We start from the raw sequence: 17,110 nt of genomic DNA, 5'->3' as shown, positions 1-17,110 counted from the left end.
TCCTTACTGATTTTCTGCCTTGACGATCCGCCTATTGCCATGAGTGGAGTCTTAAAGTCGTCTACAATCAGGGTATTTGTATGTATACATTTAATCATGTTTGTGATTAATCGATTCATATGTGTGGGCGTTTCACTTTGGGGCATAAACATTTACAATTGTTAGCTCCTCTTGATGGATAGACCCCTTAATTATGATATAATGCCCTTCTGAATCTGTTACTACAGTCTTTGGTTTAAAATCTAGTCTGTCTGATAGAAGTATGGCTACTCCAGCTTTCTTTTGACATCCAGTAGCATGATAGATGATTCTCCATTCCCTCACTTTTAATACTGAGTGTCCTGGGTCTAAAATCATGTCTTGTTGACTAACAATACTAGATGGATCTTGTTCTTGGTTTTGTTGGTGTTTTTAACCATTCTGATACCCTATGTCTTTTGATTGGGGCATTTAGTTCATTTACATTCAGAGTGTTATTTAAAGATATGGATTTAGTGTCATTGTGTTATCTGTAGGTTTTCATGCTTGTGGTGATGTCTCTGGTCCTTTGTAGTCTTTGCTGCTTTCCACTCACAGAGTCCCCCTTAGGATCTCCTGCAGGGCTGGTTTAGTGGTCATGAACTCCTTTAGGGTTTGTTTGTCTGGGAAAGCATTATCTCTCTTTCTATTCTAAATGACAACCTTGCTGGGGAAGGGATTCTTCGCCGCAGATGTTCCCATTCAGCACATTGACCGTTTCCTACCCCTCCCTTCGTGACCCTGCCACGGTTCTTTGGTACAGTCCTGCCGCACCCTTATGTGTCTTCCCTTGTCGAATAAGACCCGTTTGTCCCTAGCTGCTTTCAGAATTCTCCCTTATCTTTGTAGTGTTTCCAGTTTCGCTATGGCATGTCGTGGTGTTGACCTGGGTTTGTTGATTTGGAAAGGAATTTTCTGTGCCGCCAGGGCTTGCATGCCCGTTTCCTTCCCCAGATGAGGGAAGCTCTCAGCTATAAGTTGTTCAAATAAACCTTCTGCCCCTTTCTCTCACTCTTCTTCTTCTGGGACTCCTATGATGTGGCTATTATTTCATCTCACCGAATCACTTAGGTCTCTGGTACCTGCCTCGTAGTCTAGTAATTTCCTTTCTTTCCTTTCTCTGCTTCATCTTTGTCCACCAATGGATCTGTGGTTCACTCGATTAGAATTTTTCGCTTTCTGCTGCTACTCCCGTCCTGCTGTCACTTGCATCTAGGTTACTTTGTATCTCCTTTAACACCATTTCATTTTCAGCGTGCACGTGACGATTCCCTTAGGTCCTTGATTCTGCTGAGCAGTAGATTGTCAAGCTGTCTTCTGGCGTGGTTTTCAAACGCCACTATGCGTCTTATGAGTGTCTTTCCCAACCTATGGCTCACATATATTGTGTCTTTGTCTTTTGAGCCCTTCTCTGGCTGTCCTTTCTCCCGGAATTTTTGTTTGTTTTTTTTTTTTTTTTTTTTTGTGGAGAGTTCTTCGATTTCGTCATGTTGGCTAGATTCCTGCCCTTTATGTGTGTTAGTAGCTTCTTCTGTGCCCCACACCTGTGAGTACTACTGTATTAAAAAGAGCTCCTACACAGTCCAGGGCCTGGCAGTTGAACAAATGTTTTTGGAGTGTGTTGTGTGCACTCTTTCGGTGCGTCTTTGGCTGCTTTTCTCGCTACTTGGAAAGGTGGTTTGGGCCTTCCACCAGGTGTGCTTTGATTTGTTTGTTGAAGTAATCCTGGAAAAAAGGAGAAGAAGGTGGTGAAGTAATCCTTAGCCCAAACAAAAAGAGAAATGACAGGAGTGGAAAAAAAGACCAGGCAGAGAATCAAAGGAGCTCTGATGGCTTAATCCAGAAAGAGAGGGAGGAAAATGAAGAAGGACATCCAGAAAAGTATAGAGAATATGCGCAATCCAACACACAAAGAACCAGAACAGAGGAACAAAGGAAAAAAATATATAGATCTATCTATATATATCTATGTATAGATATACAGGTATATATTAAGATATATAGACAAATGTAGATATAAAATTAACTTTGACTCAAAGTCAACTTGATACTACTAGGGTGATTTCAAAGGGAGAAGAGGAAATAGAGTAGAAAGAGAAAAAAGGGAAAAGAGAAGAAAGGGAAATCAAAGGTAAGAAAAGATGGGGGCCTGGGTGGCTCAGTTAGTGAAGCGTCCGACTCTTGAATTTGGCTCAGGTCATGTTGCTGTTGATGGGTTCGACACCCTCATCAGGTTCTGCAGTGAGAGCATGGAACCTGCTCAGTCTCTCTCTCTCCCTCTCTCTGTCTGTCTTCTGCTTGATCACTCACTCTCTCTCTCTCCAAAAAAGAAATAAACTTAAAAAAGAAAAAGGAAAGACAAAAGTATAAACTGAAAATACAAACAAACAAACAAACAAAGAACTAAGATAGAAAACTGAGGAGAGTTAGTCGTCTTGGTGGCCCGGGACTCATGGCTGTGCTGGTCTAGACGTGGGGCTGTCTGGTCCATCAGTGTCAGTCTCACTCCTATAGAGAAGCAGTTACGAGGCACAGAGAGTCAGGGTTTGGTGTAAAGGGCCTGCCTCCACGGAGGCTCACTGTCCATTCCCTGAAGCCCCATGATGTGGGTCACGGGGGGAGAAATGGCGACGCCCCAATCTCTCCTGCCCACACGAGGTGTCTCAAAACTCACTGTTTAGGCTATCCTCACGGAATAGCCTGGGGAACCGGCTTGCCTTGCTGCACAGTCCCCTGTGCCACCTGAGCACTGAGCTGGGATTCAAACCCCTGTAGGATCCCGCTTTGCGCGGTACCTGGTTAGCCGGAGTTGCGTACCACTTCGCCACAGTGGACAGAGGGCCCTAAGCTGCGTGCCTGCAACGGGGTCTTTTCCCTTGGCAGGCAATACCTCCCCTTTTTTTTTTTTTTTTTCTTTGACCACCATACAGCAAGTGTTTCTAACCCATTGTAGCCCTGAATTGCTACCAAAAAAAAAGCCCTAGGGCGGCTCCCCCCCACCAGGCATGGGAGAGGTGGTAGCGTCTGGTCAGGAGAAAGTTCTGGCCACCTTGAAAATTCCTGTTTGTCTTGGCCTCAAGCGGTTTTGCAAAGTAGAAACTGGCTCTCTGGACTCTCCTTGGTCTGTGGTCCGGACAGGCTTTCTCATATCCAAAGGCCCTTCCCACAGCCTCTCTCTCTCCTTTCCTTTCGTTTCTCCACCAAAGGGCTTCCCCCACTCCATGCCTGTGCTGCCCATTTTATTTCTCCCAATTCGCATACACACCCTTCTGTCACCGCCAAGCGTCACTCTGCACCTGTTGGAAATTTTTTCTGTCCCTTCTGCAGCCTGTATTCCCTGGGCATTCAAGTGTTGTGTCCTCAATACTGCTGTGTTTGAGAGGACAGAGGAAATGCTGATCCCCGCCCCTGCCATCTTAACATCCTCCCTCCACCTTTTACTTTGCTTTATCGCAATTTCAAAAGTTGGTGCCTAATCGACTAGTCGACCCAGGCCCCCCGAAGAATGCTTTTTTCATGGGAAGAGGTTCGAAGGCCAACAAAATGGCCCTAGTGTCCAGAAAAGAATGGCAAAGTTAGAATGGGTTTTTGATTTTCTAATGTGGGGCTATAAGAAGTTCCAGTAAACTCTTAGTGGAGACCTCATATAGGTATACATTGGACCCTTGAACAAGATGGGTTTGGACTGTGGGAGTCCACATACATATAGAGATTTTTTTCAATAAATACAGTACCATCCTGTATTTTCTCTTCCTTATGATTGTCTTTTTCGTCTTATTCTTTTTTTTTTTTAATTATTTATTTTGGCAGAGAGAGAGAGGACAGAGCACGTGAGTAGGGAAGCGGGGGCAGAGAGAGAATCTCCATCAGGCTCCAGACTGCCAGCGTTGAACTCAGGAAATCTAGATCATGACCTGAGCCAAAGTCAAGAGCCTGACCCTCAACCGACAGCGCCACCCAGCACCCCTTCCTTACGATTTTCTTAGTAACGTTTTCTCGTTTGTAGTGTTGAGAATACAGTTATGTAATACATATAACAGTGAAAACATCATTAATCGGACTGTGTGTATAGTTGGTATGCTCAGCATTCCGTTATCCTAACCCTGACCTCCCAGTGCTCAGTGTACAGATCTATGGCCAAATAGGCGTAAAAGGTAGATATTAGACCCTAGAGAGCCGTATACAAGCGCTTCTGCTTAATGTTCTGGATTTCATACATATATACTTGTTTGATTTCTAATGTAATTGCTTTTAAAGTAGGAAATCCAGTAGGAATTTTTGTTTTTTTTTGAATTGTTGTGAGGTTTCAAAAGCTATTTTGTGATTCTCGATGCATGGCCATCAAGCCCGTAACCCTTGCTTGTTCAATGGGTCAACGTATAGGATTTGGTACTTTTGAGGATCTTCTCAGTGAATTAGTGAAAAGTTTTGACCTTAATTACTTGGTCCTTGTATGCTGAGTACGTACCAAGGGAGTTAGCTACCGTGTTGTTACCAAGGTGAGGTGTAGGTTTGTTGTGTGGTCGGAGCAGAAAATAAGTCAACAGCAATCCTTATAAGCCACTAGAAAGGCTTCATCGATAGGAAATGGACAATGTTAGTTGAGAGAATATTGGTGGCGTTGTAGTGAGGATGAAGGATGAGAGTGGGAGTGGGAATTTTGGTATCGGAAAAAAGATCTGAGAGTGCAAAAGGTGCCAAGTTAAAGATTGAGAAGGACCAATTCGATGTAGACCGTGTGCTGGCGAGGAACATTCTGGACAGAGAGGTACCACGGGATCGTCATTTTACTCCATGTTCCAGGATCACCAAGAAGAATGAAGGCTCACTCGATCATCGTCATCATTAGTATTGTTGTGTGTAGTAAAAAAAGAAGAGTGTGCCTTAGGGAAAGAGTGCTTGCACATTTAGGTGACGAAGACATACATTGTTCGTATACTTGCCCGTTTGAATGCTTACTACACATTGTGAAGAGTTCCTACCTAGGTATCTACATGTTTCTGGCTACTTAGTTCACCATAAATTTTTTTTAAGAAAAGTTTTTTCTTACTATTTGCCATTCGATCCAACCCTCTTTCGTCAAAGAAAAGGTCAAGCCTTTGTTACCTAAACGACGCAGCAGCTACAACCAGAGGTTTTTGTTTGATACTCAACATGATATACTGCCAAGTTTATCATGTGAGGTATGAATTGACACTGAAACAAATGTCTGCCATGTTATTAGAAGCAGTTTAAATTTATAGCAAGTACACTTTTAAAGAGTTAGTTTCAAATGTCCTTTTATTTTGGTCGGGAATGCAAAGGAAGGTGTTTGGAGTTATGTTCGCTTTTTGAAATCTGCAAACATAGCCAGGCTTCTGCCCTTTGAATAGTATGTATTCTGGCCTTCCAAAGACAGTTTAGAGAGTCAATAGCCAAATTAAGATTCAAAAGGGACGCTGAATCAAGAGAGCATATATGAGGTGTTGTATTTAAATGTTTTGGTGGTCAATAAAACGTTTTACTGATTAGGTAAGTCGATTGTTATTAAAAGTCATAAATTCCAAAATTTTATCTTGGAAAAGGCTTTAGGAAGTTTCACTGCAACTCATTACTGATGCTACTTTTAAACAAGTATGTCTGAGAAGCCCAAGAAATAGTTGTGCCTCCTGCATCTGGAGCTCTGGAGAAGAAAGGCAAAGTAAATATTAAAGTGGACAAGTAAGAAGGTAAGAACTGTATTGTATTCAAAGGTCATTTGACAAGTGTTGATTTAAAACAGGAATACTGATATATTCTAATATCTAAAGAAAACGGCCTGTTAAGTGCATAGGAAAGAGAAAGAGATGTGAAAAAGGAGGTAAGTTGCATATCGTATGTGGTGTCAGCAGCAGATGAAATTGAGAGTGCCACGAAAGGAGCTAAATGACTAGTTCCCTTTCAAGACCCTGGAAGGCCCAAGGAACCTCAGGAAAGAAGAGAAGAGCCAAAGAGGGAATCATGTGAATGGCGGAGACTACAGGGAATAAATGAAGGAAAGTAAGCCGGTGTGTATGGTGTTTCTACTGGAAGGTGGTAAAATACACTAGTTCTTGAAAGGGAAGAGCAGACTATTGGAAATGCAGCCACACTATCAGGTGAGCTTCTCGTACCAGAATTTGTCAGAGTAGTATCCCCAAGTGTTCCCACTCTTGCTGTTATCCTCACTGTTGGCAAGACATTAAGGACTGACCTAGCTGATGATGCAGAGTTATGTCCTAACTACCATGGGTGAACATAAGCGTTTGTAGTCAGCGATACATGTATATACGTTAATGCCATATAAAATGGGGGTACTTCGTACGGTAGTATCCTTTAGGGCAAAATAAGAGAATTGGAAGGAGGGTCACATAAGGAGACATCATGATAACGCATCTGACATTTTGGATGCCGTGTTTGTGACTTTTGATTATTTTGGCAAGAACTGCCTTTACTAGGTGAACTATATTTTTAATGTTCTAGGAAAATAAGGAAAAGAAACAAAAGCACACTATAATCAGTAGTATGTTTTCGTATTCTGTCTGACAGTTCTGATTGTTGTGGAATGATCCCTGTTACTTCTTTGATTCCTATCTGCCAGAAAAATGAACTAAGTCCTAGGTAGTTGGAGGAAATTAACTGATTTTTCATATTTCAGAGAAGTTTTATATGGTAGAACATAGGGGCAATCACCAGGATTTGCGCGCGCGCTCTCTCTCTCTCTCTCTCTCTCTCTCTCTTTTCGGAGTAAAATAAGATTGTTGCTTGTTTCACACTTTCTGACATCATGATTTCATGTATTCCTTTTAAACCTTTCTTCAAATGGATATATAGGGATGTAGGAATTTTCAAGTCAAATACCAAGAAAAGAGATTCCAGGAAAGGTATTCTGTGACATAACCTTCTGACTGTAACCACGTGTAAGACATCAACCCAAATAATAAAATTTCACATAATGCAGTTGTGTTAGAGGCATCCCAGTGACACCCAGATTTGATTACTCACTAGAAGAGCTCACAGGACTCAGCATATAGTTGTAGTCATGCGTGTGGATTGGTATGGGGACAGGCTAGAAAGGCGAATCAGCACCGAGCAATGGTGCACGGGGTGAAGGCCAGAGGAAACCAAGCGCAGGCTTCCAGGAATCCTTTCTCTATGGAGTTGGCAGGATGTGCTAAATTCCTCCAGCATGAAATTAGGACAGCACAAGTGAAATGTTGTGGGCCAGTACGAGGCTTATGGATACTCAGTGCCCGAGGTTTTCATCAAATGCTAATCACATAGGCATCTTCTCCTTAGCATGTCCCAAAATTCCAGGTTTCCAGAAAGGAAATCAAGTGTACGGCCTTAAGCACATGGAGTGTAGCAGCACTTAGGCACAGTGAACCACTCTTAACCAGCTAGGGAATGGTGGGAACCCTCCTTAAATCCAAGATCCCAGGGAACAACCAAGGGCCAGTCATTCAAGTAGGGTGTTCTGAAGGTAGCCATCTTCGGCCTGCTGGATGAAATCTGTTCTGCATAGGAATTATAGCCCTGACGTCATTTTTGGTGGTGTCTTCAAATTTTGTTTTACTAGCAAGTAACATGACGGTTACCATGGTACTGGTTTCAGTGTCATCATCCATATGAAGCAGGTATTTGTGTAAAAATTACTAGGGCAATATTAGGTCATTATAATCTTTTTTTATGTGATTAAGCTTTCATTATGATTCTGAGGTATGATCAACATAATGATATTTGATTTAAAATTTGAATGAAAATCTCTTAATTATATGGAAAACCCAGGTTCGATTCCTATGGTGCTGAACCCCTGTTTATAGGTATAAGATTTCGCATCATATTCATCAATTGTTTTCTTGCCTAAGTATACAAATAACTGTTGTATTTTTGTGTTTTGTTTATGCATTTTCACATACTTCCAAATGGGAGACAGTACCCCTATTGTGTTACTTTGATCTCTATGTTAATGTTCAAGGTGACTGTATCATGAGTTAGTATATGCTAAGAGTAGCTTCAATGGATACCATATTTTGTTGTTTTTGTTGTTTCATACATTTAATAAGCCTGATTTTTCACATCAGTTTTAAGTTCACAGCAAAATATATTAGGAAGTACAGAGAGTCTCCATATACCATACCACGCTCCCGTACACGCCTAGCCTCCCCTGTTGTTAACATCTTGCACGACAGTGGTCCATTTTTAGTAGGATTTTTTTTTTTCAGTTCCTTGGATTAGTTTTGAGCGAGAGAGCATGCATGCGTGTGAGCCGCCAAGGGGCAGAGGGAGAGGGGGGAAAGCATCCTGTGCTGTCAGCACAGAACCTGATGCAGGACTTGATCCCATGAACTGTGAGATCATGACCTGAGCTCAGATCCAGACATGGACGCTGAACCAACTGAGCCACCCCGGCACGCTGACAACAGTGGTGCATTCTCTACGGACACGAACTCTTCATTTGGTGGCCAAGTCTCTAATGTGCATTAGTGTTCAGCCTTGGTGTTATACATTCTATGAGTCTTAACAAAAGTGTAATGATGGGAATCCATCTTTGTGGTATCGTGTGAAAGGGTTCCACTGCCTTAAAAGTCCTCTGTGCTGTGCCCGTTTATCCCTACGTTCACCCCAACCCTTAGCTCCATAGCCTTGCTCTTTCCAGGTGTCCTATTAGAGTTAGAATCATAGAGTGCATGTCTTTGGATGTTTAGAAAGTGAAAATATCCTGGTAATTGAATGTAGGCATTCAAGCTATTCTTTGCCCTTTGTTTCGTTTAGTTGCTCATCAGTAGAGGATCTGATGAGCTCTGCCTTCCATGAAAAAGTATGATTTCTCTAGATGTGTGTCACCTAATGGGGAGGGTTGAGAAAAATGACATCATGAACCACTACAGAGCACTCACATTGGGATCATCCTCCTCTGTGATGTGCGGTGGGTCTGGATAGACTCTCTAGCAATGGAAGGAGACAGCCTCAAGAGGTTAGAACGATATCAAACTGGAATGCCAAATCTTTCCTTCTTACCTTGGCAATGGAAATAAGGCCAGGGAGAGTCTGTTTGCTATGGTTTGGCCATGCTGCAAAGTCCAGTGTCTATAGAGCACACTTTGTGAGGGGGCGTTTCCTCCTAAAACTGAGGAGTGTCTGCTGAAGAGCTGGGGACGTTCTGCCGTGTTACCGCAAAATAAAGATACTCTCTTTCAACTCCTCTAGGAGTGGAAGTCCAGAAAAATCATGCTAGTTTCAGTCTGCCATTGTCCGCTCATGATAATCATTCTCCTAACGATACCAGTTTCCTCCAGTGCCATAGAGTCGGTCAGTGATGGCCATTGTCAACATCAGTTCCCCTGTAGGTGTCAAATTCTGATAAAACCCATTCTTGCTTTTGGTCAATATAGAGGAGAAAGTAAGATTTCTTAGTGCTTTAAGCCTACGAATGGGATAATTACCATTCAGTGTAGTCTGGTTTCCAGGTGTGGTCCCAAAGCAACACTGTTCACAAATCATAAGCCGTACACTTGTAATTTCCTCTATTTTTCGATTGTTGATTTCACATGTATTTTGCTTTCTTCTTTAGGAGCAGATAAGAAGGCTGAGGAAGATTCTATATCCAGGTAGGGTTGTTATGGATTTGTAAAAATGACATTTGCTGGGGCACCCGGGTGGCTCAGTCGGTTAAGGGTATGACTCTTGACTTCAACTCGGGTTTGTGAGTTCAAGCCCCACGTCGGGTTTTGCGCAGACAGCCTCCTTGGGATATCTTTCCCGATTTCTGTGTGCACTCCCTCTCAAAGTATAAAGGAATGAAATGAAATGAAACGGATAATGAAAGGAAAGGAAGGGGAATGAATGAACTGAAAATTATGTGTCTCCTAAGGGAACGCAGAGAACAAAACCGGTTGTTGCGTGTTCTACACTGGACCAGACACTATATCCTATGGGTACCATCTGTTCAGTTATATAGTCATTGTACAGCTTTGCAAAGTAGCTGTGTTATTGTAGCCTACTTTTTATTACTTTGGCGACTGTGGTTCAGGGAGGTTGATGACTCGACCATGATTCCATAGTTAACGGGTAGCTGAGGGGCTTTGCCCGTCAGCCCTTGAGGCTTCCGCATCCATTCTCTGGTTCCTCAGCAGCACTGAGATGAAGATACAGATCCTAGGGCAGATCAACTCAGAATGTCAAAGATAATGATGTGGGAACACCAATTTAGGGTTTGCTTAAGAACCCAGGTTAGTCCAAGCATTTGGCCTCATATATTTGACCACTAGTGCTAACAAAAGTCACTAGTGCAGTGGTAACTAGTCCCTTGTTTTTCCCATCTGAGATTTTAGGGTGGACGTCAGCTATGGCCATGGTGTCAAGGCTTTTACATAATAAGCAAGATGTCATCAGGCAAGTCCTTAGATGTAGTGATATCCCCTCTTCTTGAGACAAATGAGTTTTCTGTAAGGGAAGGATATCTAGTTGCAGACCATGTTACATTAATTAAACTCACTCTCTATTTTGAGGATATTGCTAGATGATTCTCTGTTGCCTAAGCTCTCAGGCTGGTTTCGCTTTGGGCTAGTACCCTTGTGTAGTTTTAGGAAGCTTTTTGGGTTTTTTGGAGTTGTTTTTTTTTTTCCCCCATGACCTTTTGTACTGTGTTTTTCCTTTTGACTTTCTTCTCTGGATTCCTTGGTATTTCTTTTTTTTTTTTCCCAATAATTTCCCCCCTTCTGCCAGCTAAGGACTCTCCATTTTTCCAGAGGCCAAATCAAAAGCACTTAGGGTCTCGAGATTTAGGGAACCTCAGACATTGATTCCTCAAAACACGCTCTGGTACGTCAACCTATGTTTCACCTCCTTGCCCCATGGTTGTTTCCCTGGAGAATTTGAAACTCAAAGGAGATTGAAGTGACCTATTTGGGTATGATAAGTGACAGAAATGCGATTTAAATTCTGGTTTTCTTTCTTTCCTTCCTTCCTTCCTTCTTTTTTGTCTTCATCTTGCAGGCATCTGTTTTAATAATAGAAAGCTGGGGAGTGGGTCTAAGGAATACAAAGAAGGAGGGTAAGAATCGAATTATCAGAGGAGACCAGGTGTCAAGGAGAACAACACTGAGTTGGTTAGGAATACGAGTTTGAGGAAAGATGTCAGAATATGGGGGTTTATGCCAAGGGAGATAAAGGTGAATGACAGGAATGAAGGACCCAGGATTAGGGGAGTTGTTTAGTAAGGCATATTCAAATAGAGAGTTCAAGAGGGTCGTGACCAGGTTTCTGCTTTTGTGTGTGTTGGTTTCATTGAAGGTGCGAGCATACCTCAGATTTTCTGATGAGAGAGATTAAAAATCATTTGAGCTGCTGGGAAGAGTCTGTTTACAGCAAATAGAAATATGATATCCCCTACTTCCACCCCAACTGAGGGAGGATAGCTTCGATCCTCTCAAGGAATTGGGGGTGGGTGTTGGAGTTTCCGAACATCAGGGATGTATGGCCCAAGGCAAGCTGTCTCCTCACTCCACCTCTTTTCCTAAATCTGTGATGCCCTTCCCAGGTACTTGTAGGGCTGGGCTGGGCAGGGGTAGGACTGACTTGTCAAATCAGTAAGGGAGCTTCATCTGGATCGGTGATAACATGCCTATGTTGAGGGGACTGTGTGGATGACTGAGACTCCCAGTTCGCTTGTTCTCCAGGAGCAGGACACGGTTCCTACCCTCGGTCATTTGAGCCCATCCTTGTTGTAGGAGTGTATGGCTTCATTGGCTAAAGATTGAAAGGTTGGGGGATGCCACAGAACCGTGCCGAAGAGTGATGTAGGAGTGGGAGCTCATAGGGAAGAAAATAGTCAGGCAGCGTATAGAGAAACAGAGGCACAACTCCCAGGACCCTTTGGATCACAGTCTCCGTCCTTGGGTAGCTGAATGCCCCTGAAGGCTTGGAATGTCGTGCTAGTTATTATGGACCTAAATAAGGCAAGACCAGTGTGGGAACAAAGTTGGCCTTGGGAACTTTGAATCTTTCAATCTCTAGTTAGTACTACCACTCATAACATAGAAACCTAAACTTTGATACGTTTACTTAACCGGAGGTCTACCTGACACACAATGTAATATGTGATGCAACAACTCTGGATGTTTCCCCGTGATCGCCATAAGCGTAGCTCCCATCTGTTAATGTATGATGCTGTTACGATACCACTGACTAGATTCCCTATGCTGTACCTTTGAGCCTTGTGATTTATTCATTCTATAACTGGAACCCTGAACTCCCCTCTCCCCTTCACCCATTTTGCCATCCCCCCACCTCCCCTCCCTTCTGGCAGGAGTCAAAGCTCTGCATTTATGGGTCTGTTTCTGCTTTTGCTCTGTTTGTTCATTTATTCCCCTTTTTACATTCTACACAGAAGTGAAATCATATAGGATTTGTCTTTCTCTGTCTGACTTATTTCACTTACCCTCATACCATCTAGGTACATCCATGATGTTGCAGATGGCAGGATCTCATTCTCATTTATAGCTGTGTAATATTTCAGTGTGTGTGTGTGTGTGTGTGTGTGTGTGTGCGTGCGTGTGTTTGTGTGTGTGTGTGTGTGTGCTTGTGTGTGTGTGGTCTCTTCATGTATTGGTGCACACTTGGGTTGCTTCCGTATCTTGTCTATTGTAAATAATGCTATAATAAAGATAGGGGTGCATATATCTTTTCAAATTAGTATTTCCATTTGCCTTGGGTAAATAAATACCCAGTAGTGGAATCACTGGATCCTATGGTATTTGCGTTTTTAATTCGTTGAGGCCCCTCCATAGTGGCTTTCGCTGTGGCGATACCAATTTATATCCCATGACCGGTGCACAAGGGTTGTTTTTCCTCCACACCCTGAGCAACCCTTGTTGTTTCCTGTGTGTTGAAACTGAGCCATTCTGACAGATGTGAGGTGAGAAGTCATTGTGGTAACGTTTACACATTTCATTTTCAACCATTTCAGAGCATTGTCTGCCTGTCACATTTGGTTATGGAAACTCAGACTGGGTCTTTCCTGGAGATTTCACAGGTTAGGAGAGGTCCAGGCCAAATAGAGAACAGAAAGCTTTTTTTTAAAACAGGGTCCAAATTGTGAAAGACTTGTACTCTGGAAACCGTAAAACACCGATGAAAGAAATTGAAGGTGACGGAAAGAAAGAGAAAGACATCCGATGCTCACAGATGGGAAGAATACATATTTTTAAAGTGTCTACACTACCCAAAGCCATCTACAGATGTCATGCAATCCCTGTCACCATACCAACAGCATTTGTCACAGAGCTAGACAAACAAGCCTAAACGTTGTATACAACCACAAAAGACCTTGAATGGCCAAAGCAATATTGAAAACGAGGAACCCTGGAGGTATCGCAATCTCAGCTTTCAAGTTCTATTCCAAAGCTGTAGTAATCCAAACAGCATGGTGGGTAGTGGCGTACAAAATAGCCTTAGAGCTCAGTGGAATAGAACCGCCAACCCAGACATAAATCCACCACTGTATGGTCAGTTCGTCTTCTACAAACAGGAAAGACTATCCAGTGGGGAAAAGGCATTCTCTTCACCAAATGGTGTTGGGAAAACTGGACAAGCCACATGCCAAAGAATGAACCTGGACCAATTTCTGTACCATACACACAAATAAACTCAACATGAATTAAACACCTAAGTGGGAGACTTGAAACCATAAAAAAAAAAAAAAAAAATCCTTGAAGAGAGCACAGGCCGTCATTTCTCTGACTTTGGCTGTAGCCACATTTTACTAGTTATGTCTCTTGAGCCAAGGGAAATAAAGCAAGAATAAGGTTTGGGGACTATATCAACCTACGAAGCTTTTGCACAGTGAAGGAATCCGTCAAACCTGAAAGGCAACCTCTGGAATGGAGAACAAATTTGGAAATGTTTTGCAAATCCAGTAAAGGGTTAGTATCCACAATGTCTAAAAAATGGATACATGTCAACATCACCCCCGTCCAAAAAAGCCCAGTTTACACATGAGCAGTAGACATAACCAGACACTTTTCCAAAGACAACATACAGACGGTCAACAGACACATGAAAAGATGCTCCCCCAAACTACAACGAGATACCACGTCACACCTGTCAGAATGGCTACACTCCAAGACACAAGAAGCAAGTGTTTGCGAGGATGTGGAGACTAAGGAAACCTCTTGCGCCGTTGGTGGAAATGCAAATGGGGGTGGCCCCTGTGGAAAACAGTATGGAGGTTCCTCAAAAAGTTAAAACCAGAACTCTCCTATGATCCAGTAATTGCACTACTGGATACTACCCAAGAGAATACAAAAACACGAATTCCACGGGACACACACACTCCTGTGTTTATTGCAGCATTATTTCCAACAGCCAGCGCAAGCGTCCTTTGACAGCTGAGTGAACCAAGAAGAAGCCCTATATGAATGTATGTGTGTGTGTGTATGTATATCCACACACACACACACACACACACACACACACACACACACTGTAATTTTAATCATAAAACAATGAAATCTTGGCATTTGCAATCACCTGGATGGAGCCTGAGTGTAGTATGATAAGCAAAGTCAGGGAAAGACAAATGCCATATGATTTTACTCATGTAGCACTTAAGAAACAACAAACGAGCAAAGGGAGGAAACAAAAGGGGAGACAAACCAAGAATTAGGCTCTTAACTGCAGAGAAGAAACGGCTGGTTGCGGAGTGGAGGTGAGTGGTGGGAGGGCTGAAAGAGACGATGGGGATGAAGGAGCGCCCTCGTCATGATGAGCACGGGGTGAGTATGGAGTTGGTGAATCACTATATTGTACAACTTAAACTAATATAACTCTGGATGTTGCTATTCCTGGCATTAAAATGAAACTCAGTGAAAACCCAGAAGTAAAATTTTAATGATACCAAGAAACTTTGTGGAAGAAAGAGATAGGCGACCTTTCCCTGAACTTTTTAAAATTTTGTTTGTAAATGAATGAACATGCTTTTCTTGTATTGTTTTGCTCTCAAGGCTTTCCGACAAACCTGGTCCTGATGATTCATGGTCTACATCATCTAGCCAAGTCTTAGATTTTGGTACCAAGGTAAAGCACCCTCCTGTGAAACTCACTTTCCTGCTCTGAATTGAGTTTTCTCCCTTATTTACTCTGAAAATTTAAGAGGAGCCTGTGTATCATCATTTCATGTGTGTCATGGAAAATTAGCAAGAAGAAACCACTTTACAGATACAGGACGCGTTGAATGTTTTGTTTTGTTTTGTTGTACTTTGGTAAATCCTACAGGTGGAGGCTGATCAAAGAATGGGCTGGAAAATATATAATGACCGTCATATGATATTGGGAAAAGCTTTCCCATCATGGAGGCAATGTGACATTTGCTTAAGGATAAGGATTCTCACTGTGATAGTAACATGACTGATACTACTCATGCCTAAATGAAACCTGAGTGGGTCCAAGTATCTATTGTAGGTTGCCCCCACCCGCCCCCCCACCCCCGGCCCCGGGCAAGTTTTATTTTGGTGACATACAGGATTTTCCTTTGGCTCTATCCTTTGTTCTACATTTAGACTAAAATAATATTAGAAAATGTAGAAATTTAGATGCTTACATTATTTCTCAACATTTACCTTACAAAGGTGTTCTCCTGTAGTTTTCAAATAACTGCATGAAGAGTAAGTTAAAATTGTGCATCTCCCCGAAGAATACGTATTTTGCTGAAAAGAGTAGCTCTATGAGCAGAGGCTCTTCATAGCCAAGTTGTCAAATTTCTGATTTCAGAAATCTTTCGTATTCTAGCTTTGAACACTATCTCCTCCTAGTCCTTGTGTCAGATTCTAAAATTTAAAGTTTCAGACATCTGATATTTATTTCAGTATTCATTTCAAAGCCCGTCAGTCATGATAAGCTCCTGGAGGTTAGGAAACACACTTGCCAGACTCCTGGAGCTCCTAGAATAACGTCTTGCTTGGAAGAAGCAATGTCATGGTTTTTGAATGGGAATAAATGAGTAGGGAAATGGAATTCCGTAGAATGGAGTTTGAAAAGTAACAAAATACGCATGATATATCACAATTAAATATGTGAATTGAAAAAGTCAGGCTTCAGTTTATATGCCGTTTTAGTGTTTAACATGTATAAACGCAAATGAATTCTATTGAGGAAATCAGGAGTTACACAAGAAAGAAGGTTACAGTATATTTTTAGTATCCTCCTATTGTGAGCTTAAATTTGCAGAGAAAAAGTCCTCAGCCTTTGTTTGTGTAACCCCATCTGTGTCCCATTACACACATCCTTTGAAGGTTCCCATTTCTTCCTAGAATTCTCATTCCCAATTCTTTCTCCATAGTGAATGTTGACGTATTAGAAACCTCTCTTTGTCTGTTCTTTTGTTAGTCTAGTAATAATTTCTAGCTTTTCGGAAGCGATAGATGCCAGGAATTCAACAGTTTATTTATAGTGAAAAAACTTAAATTCTTTATTACAGCATTTATAACCAGATAACTGTAGAGGGATAAGAGTCAGTATTATTAGGGATATACTGTGAATCAAAGCCTCTCTTTTACATAAATATTAGATAGAGAGATAGGTAGATAGATATAGATATAGATAGATAGGTATAGATAGATAGAGATAGATAGATAGATAGATAATGTACAGTTACATACACATGTATATTTACACTTACATATATACACACACATATATGTATACATATATATGTACACACACACACACACACACACATATATATATACACACACACATATATAGAGACATATATCTTTGAAAGGTTTAAAAGAGACTATTGTTCATAGTATATTCCCAATCCTACTTATGTACCTGTTGCCAAATGTATGTTGTTTCCACTTAGCTTCTTTTGCTCACATTTTTCCTTTTCTGTTTTGTCTTAAGCTCATGCTTGATTGATTGGTCATGTGTTGGTTTTTTTTTTCTTTTTCCCTCTTCTCCCCCCATGCTTTTTATGGTATTTTTAAAATTTTTTTAAAGTTTATTTATTTTTGAGACAGAGAGAGACACAGAGTGCAAGCGGGGTAGGGGCAGAGACAGAGGGAGACACAGAATCCAAAGCAGGCTGCAGGCT

At 41.8% G+C, this 17,110-nt stretch overlaps 1 protein-coding gene across 1 annotated transcript in view; it reads left to right on the top strand.

The window, feature by feature from the left end:
* The first annotated feature begins 9,458 nt into the window (after nucleotides 1–9,458).
* The window catches only part of LOC106987592 (ankyrin repeat domain-containing protein 26-like), a 139,715-nt gene continuing 132,063 nt past the window's right edge, over nucleotides 9,459–17,110 (top strand). The window contains exons 1-2 of the mRNA XM_053213931.1: nucleotides 9,459–9,626; nucleotides 15,021–15,093. The gene's annotated coding sequence lies outside the window, so the exon portion shown is untranslated. The remainder of the gene's footprint in view (nucleotides 9,627–15,020; nucleotides 15,094–17,110) is intronic.

Source organism: Acinonyx jubatus, unplaced genomic scaffold (genome assembly GCF_027475565.1).
Source record: "Acinonyx jubatus isolate Ajub_Pintada_27869175 unplaced genomic scaffold, VMU_Ajub_asm_v1.0 scaffold_22, whole genome shotgun sequence".
Classification (NCBI taxonomy): domain Eukaryota; kingdom Metazoa; phylum Chordata; class Mammalia; order Carnivora; family Felidae; genus Acinonyx; species Acinonyx jubatus.
Note: the sequence above shows the minus strand (reverse complement) of the source record. Positions and strands in the feature narration are given on the sequence as shown.